This window comes from Osmia lignaria, chromosome 11, assembly GCF_051020975.1.
Source record: "Osmia lignaria lignaria isolate PbOS001 chromosome 11, iyOsmLign1, whole genome shotgun sequence".
Lineage (NCBI taxonomy): Eukaryota > Metazoa > Arthropoda > Insecta > Hymenoptera > Megachilidae > Osmia > Osmia lignaria.
Genome location: NC_135042.1, coordinates 7,429,186 through 7,445,864, shown reverse-complemented (window position 1 = coordinate 7,445,864; position 16,679 = coordinate 7,429,186). Strand labels below are relative to the sequence as shown.

Here is a 16,679-nt window from a genome sequence, read left to right as displayed (position 1 = left end):
TTTAAACAACCGATTCGATTTATTTAACGGAAAAAAATGATTCCGGTAACATGTTTTTCCAGTTATATTAAAATCACTCGACGAGATAGCTGGTAAACGGGGATACGCGTGTACTCGTTCATTTCCAACGCGATGCACACTGATCCACTTTAGGGAAAATCGCGACCGGACGATTTGCTTCGATATAATGGCTCTTGGTTACCTTCTCTCCCGCTCCCGTCTATGCTAGATTGTCCAAATCGTATCAACTTAATTCATATTCACGGTACGAACGAATTTGCTGGCAGAAAGTCGGGAATCGAGGGGAACGAAGACGCGGGACGGGCGGAGAGAATCGGCAAAGAGCGAACGAGAGGGAGAGAGAAGGAGGTGGTGAACGGGGTGGGTTTGTACTAGAGGCAACGGAGGGTGGTCGACGAGCATTTGCCCAAGCGAGCTGGGTTTTAGCCCCGCTTCCGTCTCATTACTCGCTACGCTCTGATTGAATTACCTACAATCAACATCAAACATTTTTAAACTCAATTTCATGTACGTAGAATCGTGTATTTTCCCGCTTTTTCTGCTTTATAGAACCGCTTTGCGAAGCACGAACCCTGTACACGTCGGCTCTATTTTTCTCTTATATTACGGATATACGGGAACCGATTATGTCGGTCGTCGTTATTTTATAATTATCTCGTCTGAAATAACAAATCCCCTAATGTCTCGTTCATGTGCAGGTTGTGTCCCATTGGTTCGCGTACAAATTTTGTCAGTGTGTTTTATAACTAAAAATTTAACAAGAACGTGTATTAAATGAGTAATTAACATGGTATTAAATAAATAGCATCGATGCTTTTCAAAGATCAAGCACATACAAGTGGAATTATAGAAATGTCTGACTTATAACTGACCTGTACTACTGCGCGCTAGGACTAGTTGTACTACTAGCAGTCAGTCAATGCTAGCATGTTTCTATTAATTATTTCTGTGTTTCAGTAGCTACACTATTATATTATTAACAAAATATTACAATAATATATTAAAAATAAATGGCTTTAATTTTAATTGTAAAATACATTGATAAAGTTTGCACAGAAAGCTGTGGGACACCTTGTATGTACGTTTCTGTACACGATTTTGAATTCATCGTTTTGAAAGCTACATCGACCGTATCTCCTCATAAATTGATGTAGCATTTCCGTTTCCTCGCGCTATTTGATTTTCTTTGGTTCTATCTACGTAAATTTGAAAATGTCACCAGTCCATTTCAGAAAATAAACGGAATGAAAAATAGAAATAAAAATATTACATTCTTCCGATCAGAGAAATCATTAATGCGTTATAGAAAATCAAGGTTATAGAAAATTACTAGGACCATCAGGAGGAACGGTGATTTCATATGCGTGTGCAAATATTGTCAGAAAGGCCACACTTCAGAATTAAATTATTGCATGCGCGTGGTCCGTTCGTCGGTATCCGTAATGGCGGAATTGAATCGCTTTCCCGGGAGCGCGATTGATTTGCCGAAACGAAGCACTAATCAAAATTAATTCCCATTATTTCGTTAATGACACCGGGCTGCGTCGTACTGCTCGTCACGTTCGCAAGCTCGATTTGGTGCGAATTAAGGATAATTAAGAATCCATTTGAATCCAAGCGTAACTTCGACCAAGCGAACTCGCGAAGAAATTGAACTTGTAACCATTATTTTGGACCTAAAATTGAATTCTCGTTATCTCTTCTGATCGCTAAATAACAGAATCATTTAAATAAAAAAAAAAAAAGATTAAAATGTCGCTTCATTAATTTTTTGCATATTTTTCTAAAGTTATCTTGCGTTAAAGGCAACTTTCGCGGTAAAAGGTTGCCATAAAGTTGCGCGCACCGCGACGCTTGTAACGAGGTATTTTTATTTTCTTACGTTACAAGGCAAACTAAAACTTTGTCGCGAGGCAGCGTTTAATTTATCCTGACGTAGACGATCCTCCGCGTCAACGATCCAAATAAAAATCGTAAGCTTCTCCGGCTCGCTTCGGAAACTTATCCCAAGAGTTTATGTACTCCGCGAGCTGACATGGTTATAATTTTAAATTACTCGCTGCAGCTTCGTAAACCGGCTTGCTGTTATTAACTGTTCCCTAAGTAATTTAAAAGTAATCACGCTAATGAAGCACCAAAGGAATGCGGTAGGCGTGCAGAAATGATCCAACGTTGTATATACCAGCTTATGTATACCCCTTGTATATGTACGAATGCATCCGTGGCAATTCATTCACACTACATGGAAATCTCATTAGGCCCAGATACATATAACAGCCACCACGCTACTAATGGTTGAGTTTGAATCGAGCTATAGGACAGACGCTTTAGGCGGAACTTGATCGTGTCGATGCTTACGGTGCATGAGCCATGAGCTACGTTTCTAATGCATAATAACCACCAGCGATGCCAGTCGCTGCGACGTACAATTCGGAACCTCTGTGGCTTAGGTCTTTCTCTGTTCAATTATTTCTACTCCCCTGGTTTCAAGGATTTTCAAGAAACTTTCTGTCACTTCGACATGGATAATAAATTAATAAAAAGTTAATTATCATTTTTAGATTTTAGTGATGTGGTATGTCTGCCATGTTAATCATAGAGCATCCGTCATTTAAGGATTCGAAAAAAGGACAATATACAGTTGATTCTATACGTAAGATAGAATCGGTGCATTCCTTGCACAGCCTGCAGGTATTCTTCTCGTCGACCGAAAAGTATCGGGAAAGGGGCTAGGATCCGTCCCCCCCTGAGTTCATACATTCCCTCTCCGTGCATGCTTATAAATGTGTGTAGCTGGTAGACAATGGTCGCGTTACGCAACACGAAGGCAATACGCGCGAGGCATAGCGGGCGGGTACGCCGGGACTTCATTATAACCTCATCGCTTCCCAGCGAGTGCATTCGAATTGAAAAACGCGCAGGCTTGTTTTGAGCTATGGTTACCGTGACAACGCGCGTATACCCGCGCATATATGTGTATAGAACGGGCCGCGGCTCTCTCTTCCGGCGGATCCTCTTCGTTTCACTTAGGAGCGGACCAGGCTTTTTCTCTTCTTTCCACCCGGGATTTCAAGCTGTGCGCGACGTACATCGAAAGGTAGCGATCGAAAGGCGAGCAACAGAGACAAAGAGGGAAAGTGTAAAGGTAGGAGGAAAAGAGGGTGTGAGGAGGATGGAGTGAGGGTTGAACCGGTGTGTAGGGGGTTACTCGATGGGTTTCGAGAGAGGAGCGAGCGGCGATTGTAGGCGGCGGAGGGTTGGAGGCGCGGGGGAACGTATCGGGAACGACGGCGAAACGCGGGCATCGGCGAAGCAGTCACTATGACAACGGTGACAGGCGAGGTGTTAGTGCGCATCCGTGACCACGCCTACGTCACGATGCCGTGACGTCAGAGCGTCGACGGCAGCGGCGCCTGCCGCGAACAAGAAACGTGGCGCGCGACGCTCATCGTCCCCGCGACACAGAAGAGAGAGAATCGCGGCCGCCTGTTGCTACTTCGCTACACACAGAGGGTAGGCAACCCCGTGTCTAACCCCTCTCCAGTTTACAGAGAGTGTAGGAGGGATGAAGAGAGACGGATAGAAAGAGCGCCCTCTGTTACAACAGCACGCGGATATCTGCTGTCTCCTTTCTTCCCGTTCATCCTCCTTGCCCCTCTTTTATCCCTCTCCTCTTGCCCTCTCGCTCAACGCATCTCCGTTCAACTTTCCACTTTTATCGAGTCTTCCTCTCCCTTCAACGGTACTCGTTCCTCTCGCTCGGTCTCTCGACGAACCATCCTCCCTCCGATGGTCGTGCAGAGCCGACGTTCGCCACCACCGTTGCCGCTACCCTACCACCGATTTCCAGCAACCAACTCCCTCGGCTTCCACCTCCTCGCCCCCTCCCCTTTAGCCTTCCGGCGGGCACCCTCCCGCGCGCGTTACCAGCCACCAGCGATCCCCACGGCCACGACCGAGAACCGAGACCGAACGAGAGTCGTCGGTTCTCCGCCAGTCAGCCATCCGACTCGCCGCTACGCCACGCCACGCCGCGCGCTGCGTGTGTTTCCGAATTGTGTTTAGATAAAAAAAAAAAAAGAAAAAAACGAAAAGAAAAAAAAATTATACAAAAAACAAAGCCTGTGAAATAGAGCCCGTTTGCCGTCCCTTAAAACCGTATTTGCCGTTCCCCGGCGATATCTCGTACGTTCTATACCGTGTTCTGTGCACGCTTTTATTTCCTCCTCGTGACGGTGCGTCGCGAGAGAATAACAGTGAATGAACTGTTTTAAATACGAACAAGTAAACGCAGGAGATACGATTTAAAAGGAGAGGACAAGGTGTTGTCGATGTTTGCTCGCGTGTTCTTTGGGGGAAGATATTGAGACAGCAGAGCGTGGCGAGAGTGACACGCGTCAGTGACGACACGCAGCGAAGAGGTCCGTAATAGAAGATCTTCGAGCTTGTGCGGTGATCTTCTTCCTCGTGGTGGCCTTAGACGTCCTTTCACCTCGTGTGGCACGTGTCCGTGCAGCGACAGAGGACACTCATTGGTCAGCCACGCATATGGATCATAGGTCAGATTTCCATGCATCTTTACCCTTAGGTCGAGATACGGATTGCTTCGGGGTTTAGGCGCGAAAGAAAGGGATGGAAATCGGGTCTGGGAAAGAGCGAAAGTTTGAATGAGAGAGGCGTGCGAGCGTGAGAGAGAAAGAGGGTGAGAAAGCAGTGAGAATGGGAGAAAGGGAGAGGAACACGCGAGAAATGAGCGCGCAGACACGCACACGCGACCGTCCCCGTGGTCGACTCGACGACTCGGCGAACGGCGCGTGCTGGTAACCTGTTGCCGCCTCCGAGAACAAAACTCCAAAGCCGGTAATCGGGAGCTTAAGGATTCGCTGATATTCCCGCGAAACTGTTTATGGCCTGAAATTCTGCGGGATCATTCTTGAACGTCCATTATTGCAATCATTTCTTAAGGTCAGAATAAGTATAAAACAGAAAGTCAAATTTACTTTCTTTATTTATACGAGGGACTGACTTAAATATATGCTGAATTGTTAGGTGGAATTAAATTTAGAAGGAAATTGAGAAAAATATCTGCTAATTTTAACTTCGTACTAGTTCTTTTCTTATTGATTAATTTTATGTTTAGCATGCAAATTGATGTAGGAATTATGGTCGAGGAGCGGTAGATAGTTTAGTTACATAATTAGCCTTTCCACTACCATGGATGACTGTAATCGCTCACCAGGAAACGACAACTGTGTTTTAAGAACGGCTATAGTCGTCTGATGCAAAGCAGTACTAAATAATAGGCATGCAATGCAAATGTTACAATGATCATTAAATACTGGAACATCTGCGATAAGACATATTCCATTGCAAGTATTATGCAATTTGATGTATAATATTATTTTGGAGACTGTTAATTCCGAATACCATTAAGTAATAATCAGTAATAATATTGTAGATCATTATAATCCTTTTCAATATGGTAGTCATGTTCATATTTGAATAAATTGTTTTTCGAAAAAAGATTCAAAATTTAACTTCCATCGATCGTAGTTAATTTTTGTGTAAAATTAAATTCAATCAAAATCAATGGATAATGAATTTAGTGAACGACGTTGTATTTTCATTTACACGTATAATCATTATCTCTTTTCCATAGCAGAACAGTGAAGTGATGAATTAGTGCAACGTGATAATTAAAACCATATTCGATAACAGTGAATCATAATAACAGTAACTAATGGGGTGTACTCTAAATGTAATCTGTAACACGGTACGAAAATATTTTTCAAACTGCTTTTAAAAATTTCTCAAGTTAATCTATTTAAATGCACCATTACGTATGCGCAAATACCGGAACCAAAAAAGAAAGTGAAAATTTCGTGGTGAAAAATTTCCTCGTGGAACGTACGGAGCTCTAGAAATTGATGCAGTGAAAACAGAATTTAGTAGACGTGGAATTTGTAAGTAAGAGTAGAATAGCAATCTGGCCTAGGAGCCAAGAGTTAGATGTTTTGAAACAATATACATTCGCTAAATATGTGCATATGATATTTGTTGTTCTTTGAGACTTGGCCATTTCCAAACAATGCCGCGCACCTGTTCCGTTTTCAAACGCGTCCGCCTCTTTCGGCTTTTACGTAAACATTGTTATCCATTTTAGATCGTTCAACATATTTCCACAGATTCTGTTAAGATCCATATGAAATTCTTTGATTTTAAGTATTCAATTTTCAACTAAGTTTGTTATTATTTCTATTGAAAATGATTGCACAAATATTGCTGCAAATACCTCTATTTCTAGAATAAATCATTCATTTTATAGTTTTGAAGTCGTACAATACGGTAGAGATCAGTCAAAATCCGATTAAGGTAGTTTTGTTCAGGATGCAACTTTTAAGTAGTATAACCCGTCATTAGTCAGACGCGCAGTAGTATCGTAGTCATATGAATACCTTAAAGTTTAGAAACGTTTTCCTTTAAATTCCTTGATGTTTATACAATTACCCAATTAAACCCCGTATAGTTTTTTCCTAGGTATAATTTGTTTAATAAAAATTAATTATTTTATAATTTTTTGAGTTTAGGAAAACTTCAAATTAAAAAGTACTTATAAATGCAATTGCAATTATTATGCTACTGTATCAATATAGATGTTCATAAGTTATTTTGCAAAATAATATTTCCTCCACAGTATAAAGAAACAAGGTCTCGAAAAAGTTTCACACTTATCGAAACAGATTCGAATCTTTCGCCATATGCAATTCTTATCGGAATGGTTGTTACGTATGCATAGCATCGACATTAAAATCGAACGATTCTTGAAATCTATTTGCACTTTGCACGAGCTACGGTATAACTTTTCTGTGCGCGTGTGACATTAGCCGTAGAGGCGTTTCGAAGTGGCTGGAATGAGGTTGGAAAGTGGGGTATGTGAAGAAGGGCCGACGCGTCAAGCAATATACGATATATATCTTTCGACGAGGCTACGTGACCGGAATCCCGAACAGGTTAAAGTTGGATTTGTAACGTATTTTTCGTCGATGTGAAAATACCTATCGACTGGCACGCATCGTGTCACCGGCGTTTCGCAATTTCCGTTTCGTAGCCTCGATTGACGCGGATGAAAGCAAAGATTTACGCCCAAAGGAGAGAACACCCCGATGAATATGTATTCCCGTACGTACAGCATGTTGAAAAAGCTTCGCGTTAGCTTTTCACGCGACGCAAAGCTGTTTTAAAATTCTCGTAAACCGTGGCACCGGTGAAGCTGTGCCGTTTTTTGCCAACGATCGAAGCTCATTTTTCATGGCGGCTATGCAGCCTGACAGAAATTGCCGAACACCCAATTCCTTTCTTGTCCAAGTCTGTTTCCGAGTCGCATTCTCGATTTCCTCGTCTTTATGCTTTCAGGTAGGTTTTCGCGTGACAGTAAATCACCAGTTTTATTGACACGATACGGAATTTCATGACTGTGATCGTTCGGAAAAACAAAAATCATTTTGTCATGAGATTGAATTTCGTTTCGCGACTTCAACGCCGTACAGAACAGGAAAGAGCTGAGTCGAAAGAGATTAGTCGGTGAAAAAGTAAAAGTAATTTATAATTTTCACAAAAATAAAAGCATCCTCCACTACAATTGATAGAAATAAATTTTCAGTTTGGAGACCTGAGAAATCTTTATGCAATAATAAATCGAAATGAAATTAACTAATTATATTATTTAAAAGCTTCAATTTACTGTCACTTGGAAACGTACCTTTATTATCACCGATGGTTCTCCATCAATATCGCAAAAATCAGATTTCTCTGAAACAAGCCATGAACTTCAGGTGTTCCTTGAAAAGTGTATTCAGTGCGTTTTCCCAGGGATGTTGCATTTGTCGGGATGCAACGCGATCCCAGGCAAGATAAATGAAACCCGTTCCACCATTTTCTGGGTACAGAACAACGGGGATATGGTAGAGCAGTCGCAACCAGAAACTCCTGCTATCCCTTTTCTTCTTGCCTCGGACGTAATCTGAGATGTCATCTGGACAGACAGTGCAACATCGCCGCGTAAATTACACGACTAGTATCCTTACCAAAATACTGACACTTTGTTTGCCAGTTAATCACTGATAAATCGCTGGGCGACAGGATAGCTTCTTCGTGAAGGATGTTTTGTTTATGTGCATTTGTCTTAAAGAAGGTCTTAGGTTCAATGAACACCTAACTTTAATTCATTTTTCCTGCTAAAGAAAATTTTACTAAAAATTCTTCAATATTTTATAAATATTGAACAATTGCATTAATATCTGTTGGGTTGTTTCCTATCTCTGTACACGACACGCCACGATGATAGCTATTTCTGGAGTTACACCCGAAATATATCTCTTAGAAGCTGATAACACGTTCTGTAATGATCTCGTTTGAGCTAATCAGAATTTATGAAGCCACTTTTCTGCAAGTAACAGCGATGGCGTCCTTTAATACGATTCGAGATTCTGTCGTGTATTCAAGTTGGCTAGGAGAACAGACCGAGGTCAGGTACGTTATGTACCTTTGTCCGTGTAGGACACATATAAATGGTGTCCTACTCAGGTATAATGCATTACGGCAGGGCGTTGCAGTAGGATACAGGGAGCGTGCACGTTGCATTGTCGGAGAATGGAGTATGCACTATACACACCAGAACTGTACTGAATTATACTCCGTTATGGTTCTGCCTCTCTAGGCGCTGAGTACCAGAGGATCTTGCAACCATACACGCTTGTATCCAATATGTCCAATACCTAATATCGTACCCATCTAACCGTATCGAAGGGGACGTATCTCTCGTCTATAGTTCCATTTTCTGACAGTGAATTCAGCTCTAAACTTACTTGTAATAAAATTTCAGATATGTTTCAGTCAGAATTAACTAAATATTCTATAATTGTAAATTTTTACAAATCCTCAATTGTAAAATGAAATTATTCATAACGATCTACTGAGAATGATAAGTTAAAAACAAACAATATTTGGAAATAATGATTTGTCCTCAACAAATGTGTCTAGAAATATCTACTTTTACATAAATTTGATCAGATATTTTCACGTTTAAATTCAATTTTCACTGTTAAACAACTGTTTGAATGGTGCAGTTATAGAGGTATTTTTTATGATCGAATTCAGATCGATACTGCAGCTAACATAAACGTCACTGGGGAAAGTACTTGGAACTTATTTACGCCTTTATTGCTAATATCGTTCCTCATGCTCGATTGTCCCCAATGGTCATATCAGTTCCTGAGCAGTAGGAAACTCGATAGTGCGTATTGATATTTCTTAGTTTCCTTTTTTACGAGATACCGTCTTCGGTCCCTCGACCGTGGGAGATGGGAATCTTGAAACTTTTATCGGTCGTCAAGCCTTACAAGTGTTTCAACGATCGGGATACGTTCTGGGATCGTTTCGTGGCGCATCTTCTTCGCACCTGCTTTCTCGTATCATTTATCCTTAAGAAATATATTTTTTTTAAATTGTAACTTTTTATTATTTGTCTCAAAATATCAATTATGTCATATAAAAAAACATATCTTCTTCGTTTCGTACTTTCTCACTTAAAAAATTAATTAATTGAGAAAAGATTAGATAATAAAAATGCAAAATCTCGTTGATCATTTCAAGTAATTAACATTAAATTATTCAACAGATTATAGATAATTCTGTATTTAGATTGTGTGACTAAATAGCTAAATTATTTTCATTAATAAACTAACAAAATTGTTTCTTTCTGTTTCAGGTAAGTTGTCCAGTTCTATTAAATCACACATCTGATACGTAAGTAACACAACAGGATATTTTTAATTATTATCGTTGTATCAATAAAGAGAGGTCATAGTGAACCGAAAGATAGGTAAAGCCATGGTAGAAGCGTTGAACTATGGGGAGGGGATGCAATTCACTTTGTAATAAAAATGGAAATTACCACGGGACTACGTGGGCGGAAAACAAGGCTAACCTCCATCAGTAGCACGAAGAGGGTAACGCGGAAGCTTGAATAAACAAACTCACCCCAACTGCTTGGTTGGCACCCTCTTCATCGTCTCCATCAGTCTGGAGGCATGGGCCAAAGGACGTTGTTATGATTGCTAATGGAAAACTATCCAATTCAAAGAACAAAGTGAAGTAACGAGTTACTTCAACCAGCCAACGAACACACTGAAAGATGTAAGAGTTTGGGATGGACGACGAATGAAGAGAAAATGGCACGGTTTGTTAACGTTAGGAATGAGGTCGAAGGAAGATCGTCGGTGAGAGAAAGTGGTTTCATTTGTCACGGATAAATATGACCTTTTCGAACCAACAATGTCTCCAATTTTGGAGTTCATGAGGTAGAGATATTTATGGGAATAGCTGATGGTGATGGTTAAACAGAAATCGTGATTTAATCAATTTACATATCTACTAATTACCACCGAATTAACATTTTTTTTAATTTCACATCTATTTGAGAACTTGTCAAATAGCTACAAAATTAACTGAAAACGAATTCTTCCTCTTTTGTCTTACTAAAAATTTCAATTTTCCTAATGGTTTTCAAATGACCCAAATAATGAAAATACGAGGTGACAAATCAGTAGGATAAATGTGAAGTGATAATTCACTGTAATTTCTTTTATTCCAAGTTGCTGAAATATTTGAAATAGAATTTTTAACCATTCCATAGCACCGATTGCAAATCAACTCTGAATTTACAATTCAATTTTCTTAAAAATGCAGCAATAACGAAAAACGTTTTTCGGGTGATTTTAGTAGGAATACATTCGCAATTTATCATTTTGCCAACCGTCTGGCGATATTCGAGAGAATAGGAAACAAGCCTGTTGTGTCAAAAGATCGTTTGATCTCGGTATTTCTCTGCTCCCGTCCGAAATTGTCCGACAATTAGCAAGACCTTCCTCGTATTGGAATACATGCATTTGTCCCTTCGCGGAGCTCCGGACTTTTTAAGCTTAAGTCCCGGCAAGATTTAAATTTCAAAATTTCAATCTGGCTTGCAAATCCGTCCGTCGCCATTCGTACGCGTGCGCGCATCCGCACTTCCGCCTCCTGTTGGATGCCAGCAGATTGCGCCGACTCGACATCAAAAGTCTTTTACGTCGCGTGTTCTCTTCTTCTCTTTCAACCCCAGTTCCCCTCCTCTTTACCAGCTTCATTCTATTTGTTTAACCATTTATTTATCCATCTGTACATTTACTTGGTTATTTTCAGTTCTCTTTTGTTTCCCTCTGTTCCTTTGTCCCTACTTTTTCTCCATTTGTTCAAACATAAAATAAACATTAGGCAAACTTTGAAGCTTTTCATGGCACTTTATTAGATGCTAATTAAATTTACAATTTATCAAAATTCTTATACATAATTCCATGGATAGTCTAATATTAAATATCACAGAGAATATGAAATTGCAAGTAAATGCAATTATTCAGAAAGACTTTCTGAAAATAGATCTTGATAGAGGTAGTCGGTTAGCTTGTTAAGAAGTCATCAAGGCAGATGGTGGTCTCGGAGGACGTCATTTCTGCGATCGAATGAGTGTTCCGGCACATGGAGAACAAATCAACCTCCTCGAGGAAGTTCCTCGGTCCCCGGTAACTTGCCGGCTTAATTACTTTACGAGACATTAAGGTGCGGTCTTGGTCGAGGAAGTACGTTTCTGGCCCATCAGTGTAGCTTGTCAGCCGAATGGTGGAAGGGCGGGCGAAGGAAACGAAGGACGGGCGAACGAAGAACGACCAACGTGGGTGAAACTTTTAATTTTTCCTGAAAAAAAACTTTAGCTGCTCGTTACGTTGTCCCAAGTGCATCGCGCTCGACGACGAGGCGAAGTGAAATTAAAATTCATGCGACGCGTCTTTTCTCGGCCTCCTCTCCCACGAGGCCCAGAGGGTGTCCTACAGGACAGCCAAGCGAGGCGTGCGTATATCCTGCGCGGTTACCAACGGCAAAGAAGGGATGACTAGGAATCGAGCAGGCGAAGGGGATTTAACTGAATTTGCAAATCAAATTTCCTCCCTGGTCTACGAAATTCTGTCGGAGGTGCGACGAAAAGGGACGGAACGATCGCCTTCGTGCCAATTATCGTTCCTAAACCGACCTTTCGTGAGGGCTTCGTGTGTGCTCGTGGTTTCCTTCAAACTGGCTCTTTCCTCCGCGAAATTCTTACTTCCTGGAAACTACAACCTGGAAAAGTTGCGGTGAAAGAATTTCAATGGTTCAATGCGATTGTGAAATCTTTTATAGATCCCTAAAACTGTCGTTCTGAATTTTTATCCTGATCGTTACTCGTCGATATTAATTTGAAATCTGTAAATCTTTGAAGGTCTGATAATGTTTTGGCAACATTGAAGGGTGTTGAGGATTGATATTGAAATTTTTAGAAATTCACAATTTCACTGTCCTGACGCGATATCGCAGCGGTGCAGCTGTATGTGGCTCGATAAATGAACAGAAATTCCCGTTACTGCCGTCCGTAATCAGAGTTTCGATTTTACACTTCGACGGCTGCTGTCAGACGTTAATACCACTCGACCGTTCGTTTTCGACAATTTTATGTCGAACGCTCCTGGATGACTTTCAGCTCTAATTACTGATACTGTTAGTAGAAGTATCTCTGAAAAATTGAAAAACAAAGAACACTTAATGAAAGAATAATAATTTAATAAGCTGCCATTGCTAATAAATCCATTAAAAATTACAAAGTGTTAAAGTCTGTATTCATTGAATATTCAAAGGGTAGCCGGTCTCAGTTAAAGAATCTGTTGTAAGGTCGCATTAAAGGAGACAAAGGAATGACTTTCATCAATTTTGTTGATTTGTTCAACTTAAATAAAGCCGGTATACTTGAAACCGAATAATGAGATCGTTAGTCGTCGAGGAGGGTCCAACGATCTCTCCTCTCATCTCGTCGGTGTCTTGCTTCTTCAAACGTTCTTGGACCATTCGAGGGCCGGTGGTATCGAGACAAGTTGGCAGACAAATGGCTAGATATTCCACTTTTATATTCTTCCGATGCTCCTACTGTCCTTCGCATTTCCATCTTCTTCCTTGTCACCTTTTGAAAGTTTTCAAAATTGCTTCATGTCCATCGGAAAGTTCTGTAGAGTACAAGTTCGTATATACCCTAGCGGAGCTTTTAGGTACAGGTCAATTATGTGACATTTTTCTCTCCGTAGGGTTTAAAAAGAAATTTCAGATATCGAGTTTCGTGCACAGAAATCAATATCATTTTTTTTTTAATTAAATTTTCCTTCACAATATCAGAGTTTCTTATCAATAGACGTTCAGTCAGCGTTCGCTGTTAATCAAAGAATGCTTTATGGAAATATTATCGCGTGCAAACACAAACCGAGCCACGGTCCAATGTCTAGCACACCTGTTTGTCGTACGATGTAGGTTCGCAAATAGAGTATCGTCGATTGTACATCGAGCGGGCGTCGAGTGGGATACGCGTTATGCAGCCGACCTCTTTCCATTGTACATTAATGTACAGCTGTAGCCGGTTGTGCGCGGAACCAAAATTACAGGGTTTCACGTACGTTACACGTTCAGCCGCGAGTAACAAACGCTCGGTTTCCCGTTTCCGTGTTACGTGTTAAAAAGCGTATACCTAACTCGGGAACGTACGCGGCCGGCCAATCTATTCGACGTTAACCCGTAGAAATTCAACGGAATTCCCGTAAAGTGAACGCTTTCATCGGGTGCGACGCGGCGAACAGGTTATGACAGGTGTAAATTTATCGAAAGCAGGAATAATTTGTTCCCCTTTGATCAAAATATCCCGGAATTTTTGCATTGATGGATGACCGGCTTGCCGATATCGACACGTGTCAAGCCGTATCTTTTATTCGACGATGGCGGTTGGAAAGGGAAAACACCTCTTTCCCGCGTCTTTCGCTTTACCGAAATTCTAATCGATCACCCGCCCGTTCCGTGGCGGCAATTAAATTCGTCGAATCAAAGTCATCGGTCTCGTTCGATCGATTTTTCTGTCCGGTTCTATGGCCGAGAGATGGTAACCACGAATCCCGAGGAACATCGTAAATGGAGGCATCTGTTTGGGATTCTGGGTGTCGTTGGTGGGCAGCGGTGTACTGGCAGCCGAGATTTCGGTGGCCACCGTAATCCAGGTTGTGCAGAGTTTCTATAAAGCTCCGGAATAGGTTAATCTCGCGGAGCAAGTTTCGTAGGGCGGCCTAATCCGAACAACTTAATACTCGCCGGTAAAGGCCCATACAAACGCGACCGCGTACGCGTACATATATACAAGTTTTGCGTGCTAAGAATCTAAACACAGCCGGAGCTCGTGTTTACGCGTAGACGATCATAAACTTTGAGGAAAGGACGTTCCTTAATGTTGGGAAGCAACAATAAGTCAAAGTAGTCATTGAATACTGTTATCTTCCTTTTGGAAGTTTGGTATTTTATAAATTTCTAATTTTGTTTTATTCGTTTTGAAAGAACTTTATGAAACCACCCTTTCATCAAACATCCATCCCTGGATTAAGAACGAAAATTCGTTGAAAAGACATTTCATCCGGAAGATCGTTTTGTCCGATTTTATCGAACGGTGTAATTCATTCGAACAACTTTCCGATTGGTTCGATGATCTCGAGCAACTGCTTTCACACCATTGAAATTCATTCGACGGTTTATTCCGGAGGGTAAGACCTTTCGTAGCAATAAGTTCTCGTCATTTGCAGCGACAACAAAAATGCTTTTGAAAAGGCCGTCCGAGGTATTAAAACTCGGGGCGCAAAATTGAAAATGTACGCTGGCCGAAGCGGAAGCGTGGGTGTAGGCGAGCGAGTTGAACCGATCTCGCACCCCGCTCGGCGTCACTCAGTATTTCCAATCCCATTAGCGGCACGTTGATTCGTGAATAGGCGCGAAAATACGCAGCTTTTAATCAACCAGCCTGACTATCATCGGCCATCGTCTGCTTCGATGAAAACATCTTTCGAATTTAACGAATGAAAATTATTCTTTATTGTAAAGAGCGATTCTTTGTCGTTTGGACTTGTCGCCTGGTGAAAATTAGTTTTATTCTATTTTCAATTTTCAGTACATATTCTGAAATAACGAAGAATTGAATCGAGTGTCGGTTGAATAATTTTCATTGAGAATATTAAAGATGTCTCTGTGTTTTACCCCCAGTGGAAAGAGACAGTTTAGCAGGACGATTTCAAACGCGTGTCTATTAATTGAGGTGGGCAGTTACAGGGTTTTATGTAAGAAGTTCCTAAGTACCGTTTAATTTAATAGTACTTGAAGACTTCGTGCATAAAGCCTTTCGTTCATAACACCCCGCACGAAGTAAGAGACTTTCAGTTGAGATCTTTGTGGTTTCTGGTTCCACCGTTCAGAACACCTGATATATCCAGGTAATCATGATGGAAAAAATTCTATATTCTTATAAAATCTCCAATCAATTCTATTCGGATGGAAGACAATTTTTCTTTATTCGTGTTATTTCAAAAATATTAATCTATACAAGAAAGAAAGAATAAGTCTGTTATTTAATTTAAAAATTATAAAATTTATAATTGTTTTAATTCTAGCTCCGCAAGAAATGGTTCTAGATATTTATTTCTTCAAATTCTTCCTCTTAGTACAACAAATAAAACTCTACACTTCGTCCAACATTTTTAATTCAACGAGTACATCTCGTTTATATCTCCCAAGCTAATAATACGATTGCTTTGCCCATCTGTAAGCAACATTCTTCGTGGTTGTAACTACTCGAACGATTCAACATCGTTCCCAAGGGTGTCGTGTCCGAGAAAATACACCGTATCGTAGAAAACGTAGCTCCCTTTGAACATTCCAATACATACTGCGACCACGAATTCATCGTTTCGAGAATTCTTTCCTTTGCCGGTAAGAGTGTCGAGGGAAAGAAAAAGGCGGCGCCCATATACGTCTCTCTAAAGTGACATTATTGTGATATAAATTGAGATATAGCGTAGCGGGGGTGGTGCACCGAGATGCTGACGAAGAAGCTTGAAGGATCAGCCGAAGCTGTTAGTCTTGATTATCGTAGACAGTCGTCCTGGATCCCTTGTAACGTTGCTGAAACGAGAGCGGATACACGGCGCGTCTCCTATCGCGAAGCTTCCCATTGGGATCTATTAATTCGTACAAATGGTGTCCTTTATTAAACAAAATTTAATTTTCTCAGCGGCGTTTAATAGCATTATCACGGTTGTGTATTTGTTTTAGTCAAATATTGTAATTTGGTATATAACGCGGCGTATTTGCATTCAAAAATTCGCGCGTTACTATTTACGCAAGCGCGGCTCGCGCATGCGCCGTGGCATACGCAGTAGTGGGGACTAATTGGGGGCCTCATTGCATCGTGGGACCTTATAGCGTGGTGGCGCTTGCTTCGCGTTGACGCTGCGCGAGTGAGTTTTGAAGTTTTGAAAGTGCGTTTTAAATTGTTGCGAGTGCGTTTTGTAGCTTTGCGAGTACGCGTTGAAGTTTTGCGAGTGTGCATTGGAGTTTTGCGAGTGTGTTTTAGTGTTTCACGACCTCTGCCACATCACAATACAGTCGACACTAATGGAAGGTCAAATACTAACCTCAAATTCAATTTTGGACTCGGCGTCCTTTCGTACGGGTGTCATAACAAA

General features: G+C 41.0%; 1 protein-coding gene across 14 annotated transcripts in view; it reads left to right on the top strand.

Annotated features, from left to right (window-relative positions):
• The window catches only part of bru3 (CUGBP Elav-like family member bruno 3), a 590,175-nt gene that overhangs the window by 346,454 nt on the left and 227,042 nt on the right, over positions 1 to 16,679 (top strand). The window contains exon 1 of one of the 14 annotated variants that reach the window (XM_034323660.2): positions 3,982 to 4,580. The exons of the other annotated variants lie outside the window; for them this stretch is intronic. The gene's annotated coding sequence lies outside the window, so the exon portion shown is untranslated. Of the gene's footprint in view, positions 1 to 3,981; positions 4,581 to 16,679 lie in introns of those variants that run through there. 14 annotated transcript variants of the gene reach the window in all.